Raw genomic sequence first — 10,161 nt, forward strand, 5'->3', positions numbered from 1 at the left:
TTTCATATATACAGCTTTAGGAACATAGTGATACTTCCCTTTCTCCCATTCACGCTCCAACCCTTCTTCCTCCTTCCTCTCTCATTCCCACTCTTAATTTTTACAGAAATCTACTTTCAGTTTACTCAATGATTGTAAGGTTAACTTTACACTAAGTAAAAGAGTTCAACAAGTAGTGTGAAAAAAAAAAAAAAAAAAAAAAAACACTGTTCCTCAACAGAAGAGATAAGGGCTATAAACAGTCATCGAATTTCAAAATGTCCATTTCACTCCAATACATTACATTTTAGGGAAAACATATAATATCTGTCTTTTGGGGATTGGCTTATTTCAGTAAGTATAATGGTTTCCAGTTGCATCCATGAAAAATTTTTAAGGCACTTTAGCTGTATTGCAGCCATTGAAGTACTGTCATTGCTGAGCGACATTGCTTTTCATGACAAAAATGCTTAGATCTATATATTTGATACAAACAAGTTGTTTGACTTGTAGGGAGTTTCCAGTAAGCCAAGAGTACTGTAAAAAAGGTTTATGCTTTTTTCTTTTATTTACTTTAGAATGCTGTGTAGGCTAAATAGAACAGTTGTCTTTTTTGCTTGCCACGAAAAATTTTCTCTTGGGAAATTAATAAAAATTTTTTTGAGATATTTCAAGGAAATTTGTCTTGGTATGTAGAGGTGATTTATTTAGCTCCCCACCTAGGAAGATCATAATGCATCCATGAAAGCCATTAAAATCTGACGGATCAATTTGGTTGCTTTTAGTCTCCCATCAAACACTAGGTTAGGACAAAAGTGAGACAAGATGAGGGAAAGAATGTGGGGAAGGAAATGCCTTTACCAGCAGGTGCTTAAATGCATATAGATCAGAGGGAATCGGTAAACGCCACTCTCACCAAGGCAAGCAAGGACTATGCCATTGGCTGTACTTGTATTTATAGTTTTGCTTTTCCTGACTGCTTTCCACCCCAACTTCGAGGTGCATTTAGCAAATAAAATTTATGTATATCTAAGGTTCATAACACATGTTTAATGTATTTGAGGGTACTTAAAAATTTGTAGGGAAGTGGAATCAGCCTAGCGGTTAAGTGCTGATTAAGATGCTTGTGTCCGATCTTGGGGTGCCTGGGTTCGTAATCCAGCTCTGGTTTTGGCTCCTGACTCCAGCTTCTTGCTAGTGCAGACCATAAAAGTTAGCAGTGATGATTCAAATAACTGAACTCTTGCCGCCCACTTGGAAGACCTGGATTGAATTCTCAGCTCTTGGCTTCAGCCCCAGATGAATATTTTATTTGGGGGGTGAACCAACAGATGAGAGCCATGTGCATGCTCTCTCTCTGAAAAATTTTCTGAATGAAAAAATTTTTTTTAAAATTTTTTGACAGGCAGAGTGGACAGTGAGAGAGAGAGACAGAGAGAAAGGCCTTCCTTTTGCCGTTGGTTCACCCTCCAATGGCCGCTGTGGCTGGCGCGCTGCAGCCGGTGCACCACGCTGATCCAATGGCAGGAGCCAGGTGCTTCTCCTGGTCTCCCATGGGGTACAAGGCCCAAGCACTTGGGCCATCCTCCACTGCCTTCCCGGGCCACAGCAGAGAGCTGGCCTGGAAGAGAGGCAACTGGGACAGAATCCGGCGCCCCGACCGGGACTAGAACTCGGTGTGCTGGCGCCGCAAGGCGGAGGATTAGCCTAGTGAGCCGTGGCGCCAGCCTTCTGAATGAAAATTTTAAAAGATAAGTTCATTTCAGTTCAGAAATTTTAAAAATCCATGCATAATTTCATTGTACACATTTAATGGACTTTTTGAAGACCCTATATGTGTTGTAAGAAGATTTAAGATTTACTCAGCAGATTTCTAAGTACGCAGTACAACATTATCAACTATAGTCACAGTGCTGTATATTAGGTCTCCAGAATGTACTTACCTTGCATAACTGAAGCTTTGTACCTTTTGACCAACAACCGCTCTATTTCCCCCCAGCCCCTGGGAGCCCCCATTCTACTCCTTGCTCCTTAGGCACTCCAATATGGGATGCTAATGTTGCAAGTGATGGCTTAACTCTCTGTGCCAAAATGCCAGCCCAAATATCTGCCTTTTAAAAGACTGGATAATATTCCATTGTGTGTGTGTGATAATTTCTTTATTGATGGACTCTTGGTTCCATGTCTTGGGTGTTGTGAATAGTGTTGCAGTGAGCATGGTAATGCAGATATCTTTTCAAGATAGTGATTTCATTTCTTTTGGCTGTATCTGAGGTGGGATTACTGGATTATATGAAATTTGATTTTTTAAAAATTTTTTTTGCCAGGCCGAGTTAGACAGTGAAAGAGAGAGAGAGACAGAGAGTTATAAACAGTGAGAGAGAGAGAGACAGAGAGAAAGGTCTTCTTTCCGTTGGTTCACACCCCTAACGGCCTCTACGGCCAGCACTGCGCCATCCTCCTCTGCCCTCCTGGGCCACAGCAGAGAGCTGGACTGGAAGAGGAGCAACCAGGACTTGTACCCAGCACCCCAACCGGGACTAGAACCCAGGGTGCCAGCACCACAGGCGGAAGATTAGCCAAGTGAGCCAAGGCGCCGGCCTGAGATTTCTGTTTTTAATATTTTAGGGAACCTTCATACTGCCTGCAGCTGTCATCCTTACTTTTTATACATACAACTATATTTGTTTCTTTTTAAGATTTATTTTGTTATATATTTGAAAGTTAGAGTCACACACAGAGAGAAGTAGAGGCAGAGAGAGAAAGGTCTTCCATCTGTTGGTTCACTCCCTAGTTGGCCGCAGCGGCTGGAGCTGCACCAATCCTAAGCCAGGAGCCAGAGCCAGGAGAGTCTCTGGGAGAGGTCTCTCCCAAGCCTCTTTGAGATGATTTAAAAAATTCTTTGTCTGACCGTGGCTCACTTGGCTAATCCTCTGCAGTGGAGGATGGCCCAAGTGCTTGGGTCCCTGCACCTGCATGGGAGACCAGGAGGAAGCACCTGACTCCTAGCTTTGGGTTGCCTCAACGCCGGCCCGTGGTGGCCATTAGGGGAGTGAACCAACGGAAGGAAGACCTTTCTCTCTGTCTCTCTCTCACTGTCTATAACTCTCTCTCTCTTTCACAATCCTTGTCAGGCAGTTAATAGAGCCCTATTTATTTTGGGCCAGTTGCTGGTATTTTTTTTGTTCCTTTGGTGATATCAGTTTCCTTGGTTATTCATAATCCTTGTGGCCTTGCATTGGTGTCTGTGTATTTGAAAATATAGACATATCTTCCAGGCTTTGTAGACTTGTTTTGCCATGGAAAGCCCTTCGCTAATCAACTCATCTGGAGATTGTGGGCAGGTCAAGTGAAGAAATACATGGACAGGCTTGCTTCTGGCATCCTCAGGTGGGCTCACCTGGATGTCTGGATCAGCACACAGGAAGTCTGGGATCTGGATTCACAAGGACTATCTTGGAGCTTGGGGCTGTGGAGCTGCCCCAGATTCACAGGAACCATCCTAGAGCTTGGGCCATGCTTTTCTTTGACTTTTTTTTTTTAATTTCATTTATTTGAAAGGCAGACACACACACACACACACACACACACAGAGAGAGAGAGAGAGAGAGAAAGAGAGAGAAACACAAATCTCTCATTCACTGGTTCCCTCAAGCCCAAATACTCATATCAGCCAGAGCTGGGATAGGATAAAGTCAGGAGCTCAAAACTAAATCCAGGTCTCCCACATGGGTGGCAGGGAACAAGCACTTGAACCAACATCTACTGCCTCTCAGGATATGCATTAGCAAGAAGCTGGAATCAGGAGCAAACCTGGGACTTCATACTCCAATATAGGATGCAAGCAATCTAAGCAGCACCATATATGTGTGTGTGTGTGTGTGTGTGTGTGTATAATTTATTTATTTTAAAGGTAGAATGACGGGGAGGGAGGGAGAGAGAGAATGAGAATGAGAGAATCTTCTGTCTGCTAGTTCACTCCCCAAATGGACACAACAGCCAAAGCTGGGCCAGACTGAAGCCAAGAGCCAGGAAAACCATCCAGGTCTTCCACATGAATGACAGGGTCCCATAATCTGCTGCCTTCCCAGCCACATTAGAGGGAGCTGGATTAGAATATTAGCTAGGACTTGAACCTGCACTCTGATATGGGATGCTGGGTATCACAGGCCATGGCTTTACCCACTGTGCCACAGCACCAGTCCCTCCGAGCAGCATCTTAACTACTAAACCAATTGCCTGTACCTCTTTGACTTTGAACTCTATTTTATAAATTCATCTTTGATCTGTTGACTAGATTCCACTTGAATAAATATGTTGAGAGATGAGGATGTCCTTAAAGAGAGGTCATATGGTAAATTGACCCCATTTCCATTTTATCAGCTGTTGACTATGAGGAGGGGAACCAGTGTTAGAATTGGTATTGTCTTGTTATGCCACATTTTCTTCTCTTGTTCTCTATAGAAGAACCCTTATTTGTGAGCTTACTGTTTGTAAGCAACTGTACAATGGCTTTATATATTTGCTGGCACTCAGCAGGGGACAGTTTTCTTCTTGGACCTAGTTAATCAAACACGGTTGAATGTTTGGATGACATTTAATTTATTCACTTCCAGTTGACTTGAATAAAATTCTTCTGGTTAGCATTACTTGAACAATTCCACAGATGTTAATGAACAACATGCTTAATTTTATTCAGCATATGTTAATTTTATGGTATCATTTGGGCTTCATTCACCCTCGCTAATGAAAATCTCCCCTTTTCTTGAAAGAAAGAGTTAAGCAAATAACTTCAAGGATGTAAAGGTGAATTATTTGTGAGAAACAAGAAGAAATTCTTTAACTCAGAAAAGTCAGGGGAGCTGTAGTTTGTTTCAGAGTGCTGGTTTTAGGGAGGGTTGATTGCTATAATTTGTAGCAGACAGTTTACAAAGGCCCTTTTGTGATGACTAGCTCCCTTGATGCTGTTTCCTGGCAGACGACTACAACAGTTCTTGAGCCTTCAGAGTTCCAGGAAAGGTGCAAAATGGAGTTTCAGTCCCTGTCTGGACTGGCTCCCAAGTTTTAATAGAGCCTATTCTGTGGACAGGATATAACTGTTCGGGGTCGTGAAGTTACATGGTTGTAAGACTAAGAATTGAGCCTTCAGAATGAAAATTTGCTTTGTAAACCTTACTAAACTTTTTTTAAAAGAACAAGAATTTTAACAAGTTAAAAAAAACTCTAGTGGGAATATAAACAACTGTAAACAGTAATTGAATGGAAAAATAACCGTTCCACCCATATATAGTAAATTTTGGAGTAATCAAAGATCATTTAAACTACAGTAGAATAACATTCTTAACCATTGGTTTCACAGAGCTATAAAATAAGGTTTTATAAAACTATATTTGCAGCAACACTGATACACACAGACATTTCTTTCTTTTATTTTTTAAAATTTTAGCTCCTACATATAACGGATAACATGGAGTATTTGTCTTTCTGGGTTTGGTTTATTTCACTCAACATGATGTCCTCCAGTTGTGTCCACTTTGCTGCAAATGGTAGAATTTCATTCTGTTTTATAGCTGAATAATATTCCATTGTGTATATATAACCTTTTTTTTAAATCCATTATCTGATGATGGACACCTTGATGAGTCCACATTTTGGCTGTTAACAGTGCTGCCAGGAACATGGTGGTACAGGTATCTCTTTGATACACTGTGTTCAAGTCTTTTGGATATATAACTAGTAGTGGGATTGCTGGATCATATGACAAGTCTATTTCTAGATTTTTAAGAAATCTCTACACTGTTTTCCACTGTGGCTGCACTAATTTACATTCCTACCAACAGTGTATAAGTGTTCCCCTTTGTCCAAATTCTTGCCAGCATTTGAAACTCTCTTGTGTTTCAGATTTTAGCCACTCTGAGAGGGGTGAGGTGATATCTTATTGTGGTTTTGATTCGCATTTCCGTAATGAGCATTTTTTCATATATATGTTGGCCATTTGTATTTGTTCTTTTGTGAACTGTCTGTTGAAGTGCTTTGCCCATTTCTTAGCTGGATTGCTTGTCTTTTTATTGTTAAGCTTTTTAAGTTGTTGATATATTGTGATATTAATCTTTTATCAGATAGGTGGTTTAAAAATATTTTTTTAAGATTTTATTTATTTGAGAGGCAGAGTTACAGACAGTGAGAGGGAGAGACAAAGAGAAAGATCTTCCATCTGCTGGTTCACTACCCAAATAGCCGCAATGGCCAGAAGTGGACCAGTCAGCAGCCAGGAGCCAGGGGCCTCCTCTGGTTCTCCCACACGGTTGTGGGGGCCCAAGCATTGGGCCAACCTCCACTGCTTTCCCAGGCTGTAGCAAAGAGCTGAATTGGAAGAGGAGCAGCAAGGACTAGAACTGCTGTCCATATGTGATGCCAGCACTACAGGCAGAGGATTAACCCCCTGCGCCACAAGGCCGGCCCCCAAATATTATTTCCTATTCTGTTGGATGTCTCTTCATTCTGTTGATCGTTTTCTTGGCTGTGCAAAAGCTTCTGAGTTTGATATAGTCCCATTTGTTTAATTTTGATTTTGTTGCCTGTGCTTTGGGGATGTTGTACAAGAAGTCATCCCCTGTACCAATGTCTTGGAGTGTTTCCCCTACATTTTCTTCTAGTCTCAGGCATTAAACTTAGGTTTTTGATCCATCTTGAGTTGATTTTGTATATGGTGAAAGGTAGGAATCTAATTTCATTCTTATATATATATGAATCCAGTTTTTCCAGCACCATTCATTGAAGAGATTATCCTCACTCCACTGTATGGTCTGAGTATTTTTATCAAAAATCAGTTGGCTATATGTATCTGGATTAATTTCTGGGCTTTTTATTCTGTCCCATTGATTTGTGTATTGGTTTTCATGCCAGTACCATGATGTTTTCATTATATAGGTTTGTAGTGTGCTTTGAAGTCAAGTATTGTGAAGCCTCCAGCTTGATTTTTCTTGTCCAGGATTGCTTAGAATATTTGGGGTCTTTTGTGATAGCATATGAATTTTAGGTTTGTTTTTTCTAGTTCTGTAAAGAATGTCATTGGTATTTTGATAGGGATTTCATTGAATTTATAGATTGCTTTAGGTAATATAGACATTTTAATGATACTGATTCATGCATAAGCAAGGAATTTTTTTTTTTTTTTTTTGCTTCCTTGATGTTTTTTTCATCGGTGTTTGATAATTTTCGTTGTAGAGATCTTTCACTTCTTTGGTTAAATTTACTCCTAAGTAAAAAAAAAAAAAAAAAAAAAAAAAAAAAAAAAGCACCTGGATCCTGGCTCCTGCCATCGGATCAGCGCGGTGCGCCGGCTGCAGCGGCGGCCATTGGAGGGTGAACCAACGGCAAAGGAAGACCTTTCTCTCTCTGTCTCTCTCTCACTGTCCACTCTGCCTGTCAAAAATTTAAAAAAAAAAAAATTTTACTCCTAAGTATTTGATTTTTTTAAATATTTGATCTTTTTGTGGATTGGGAATGGGAGTTCTTTCTTGATTTCTCTTTCTCTGAGTTCATGATTAGCATACAAAAAACCTGTTTTTTGTACGTATGTTTATTTTATAATCTGCAACTTTCCTGAATTGGTTCATCAATTCTAACAGCTTTTTAGTGGAATATGTAGGTTTTTCTACATTCAATATCGTGTCATCAGCAAACATGGATAATTTGACTTCCTGTTTTCCAATTTTGACCTTCTTTAGTTCTTTCTCCTCTCTAATTGCTCTCACTAAATCTTCCAGTACTATATTGAATAGGAGTGGCAAAAGTGAACCTCCTTGTCTTGTTCCAGATCTGAGGGGAAGTGCTTTCAGTTTTTTTCTCATTCAATAAATTGGCTGTTGTTTTGTCATATATAGCTTCTATAATTTTGAGGAAATTTTGTATACCCATTTTGTGGATTTTTTTTATCATGAGAGAGTGTTGAATCTTATCAAATATTATCTCTACATCTTGAGATGACCATATGGTTTTTGTTCTTCATTCTACTAATGTGACTTATGACATTTATTGATTTGTGAATGTTGAACCACTCTTGCATTTCTGGGATAAATCCCACTTGATTGTGATGTATGATCTTTTTGATGTAGTTTTGGATCTGATTTTCTAGTATTTTTTTGAGGATCTTTGCTTCTATATTCATTGTTTTTTAAAAAGATTTATTTTTTTTTTGAAAGAGTTACACAGAGGGAAGAGAGACAGAGAGCTCAGAGAGAGGTCTTCCATCCACTGGTTCACTCCCCAGATGGCCGTAACAGCCGGAGCTGAGCCAATCCGTAGCCAGGAACCAGGAGCTTCCTCTGGGTCTCCCACGTGGGTGCAGGGGCCCAAGCACATGGGCCACTTCAGCTGCTTTTCCAGGCCACAGCAGAGAGCTGGATCGTGGAAGAGCCGAGACTCAAACCAGTGCCCATATGGGATGCTGGCTCTGTAGGTGGCGGCTTTGTCCGCTACGCTATAGCGCCGGCCCCTGCATCTATATTCATTAAGGATATAGATTTGTAGTTTTCTTTTTGTTTCGTGTCTTTGTTTAGTTTTGGTATCAAAGCAATGCTGGCCTCATAAAAAGAGTTTAGCAGAATTCCATCCTGTTCAATATTTTGGAATTGTTTTAAGAGTATGGAAGTTACTTCCTCTTTGAATGTTTTGTGGCATTCAGTAGTAAAGCCATCAGGTCCTGGAATTTTCCTTGATGGAAAATGTTTGATTCCTGCTTCAATGTCATTGATTGTTTTAGGTTTGTTTTGGCTATCTGCATATTTTTCATTTAATCATGATAGCTTATATGAATCCAGGAATTTATTATTTTCTTTAAGGTTTTCCAGTTTATTAGCGTATAGTTCTTCATAGTAATTTCTTATGATCCTTAGTATTTCAGTGGTGTCAGTTGTAATGTCTCCTATTTCATTTCTAATTTTACTTATTTGAACTTTTTCTCTCTGTTAGTCTGGCTAGAGGTTTGTCTGTTTTGTTTATCTTCTCAAAAAGCTAACCTTTTTGTTGATATTTTGCATTTTTTAAGTTTCTTTTTTTTATAAAATATTTATTTATTTATTTGAAACTCTGAGTAACACAGAGAGAGAAGGAGACTCGGGGGTTGAGGGGTGTATCTTCCATATGCTGGTTACTCCCCAATTGGCTGCAACAGCTGGAGCTGGGCCAATCCGAAGCCAGGAGCCAGGAGCTTCTTGCAGGTCTCCCACACGGGTGCAGGGGCACAAGGACTTGGGCCGGCCATCTTCTACTGCTTTCCCAGACCATAGCAGAGAGCTGGATTGGAAGTGGAGCAGCCAGGACTTGAACTGGCGCCCATATGGGATGCCGGCCCTTCAGGTGGCAGCCTAACCTGTTATGCCACAGCACCGGCCCCTTTTTTAAAAGTTTCAATTTCATTTATTTCTGCTCTGATCCTTATTATTTCTTGCCTCCTGCTGACTTTGGGTTTGGTTTGTTCTTCTTTTTCTAAGTCTTCAAGATATATCATTAGATCTTTAATTTGAGACATTTCTCTTTTTAAATGTAGGCACTTAATGTTATAGACTTATCTCTTAATACTGCTTTTGCTTTATCTCACAGGTTTTGATATGTTGTTTTTTCATTTTCATTTATATCAAAAAAGTTTTTTATTTCTTTTTTAATTTCCTCAATGACCCATTGATCATTCAGTAGCATGTGGTTTAGTTTCTAAGTATTTATGTGTGTTCTATCATTCTTCTTGTTGCTGATTTCTAGTTTTATTCCTTTATGATCTGAGAAGATACATGGTGTGATTTCAGTCTTTTAAAATTTGCTGAGACTTGATTTGTGGCCTAATATGTGGTCTATTCTAGAAAATGTTTCATGTACTGAAGAGAAGAATGTGTATTCTGAGGCTGTTGGATGAAATGTCTTGTAAATGTCTGTTATGTCCATTTGCTCATAAGTATCTTTCAATTCTTTTGTATCTTTATTGATTTTCTGTCTGGATGATCTACCCATTGATGAGAGTGGAATGTTGAGGTCACCCACTATTATTGTATTGGAATCCGTTTCTCCCTTTAGGTCTAATAGTATTTGCTGTATATATCTGAATGGTTTTGTGTTGGGTGCATATACATTTATGATTGTTATGTCTTCTTGCTGAATAGAACCTTTTATCAAAATATAATGTCCCTT

The 10,161-nt window shown here is 39.6% G+C and overlaps 1 protein-coding gene across 6 annotated transcripts in view; it reads left to right on the forward strand.

Annotated features, from left to right (window-relative positions):
- CREBRF (CREB3 regulatory factor) overlaps window positions 1-10,161 on the forward strand; it is a 90,218-nt gene that overhangs the window by 37,262 nt on the left and 42,795 nt on the right. The gene's annotated exons all lie outside the window — the stretch shown is intronic.

This window comes from Oryctolagus cuniculus, chromosome 6 (assembly GCF_964237555.1).
Source record: "Oryctolagus cuniculus chromosome 6, mOryCun1.1, whole genome shotgun sequence".
In the NCBI taxonomy this organism is placed as follows: Eukaryota; Metazoa; Chordata; class Mammalia; order Lagomorpha; family Leporidae; genus Oryctolagus; species Oryctolagus cuniculus.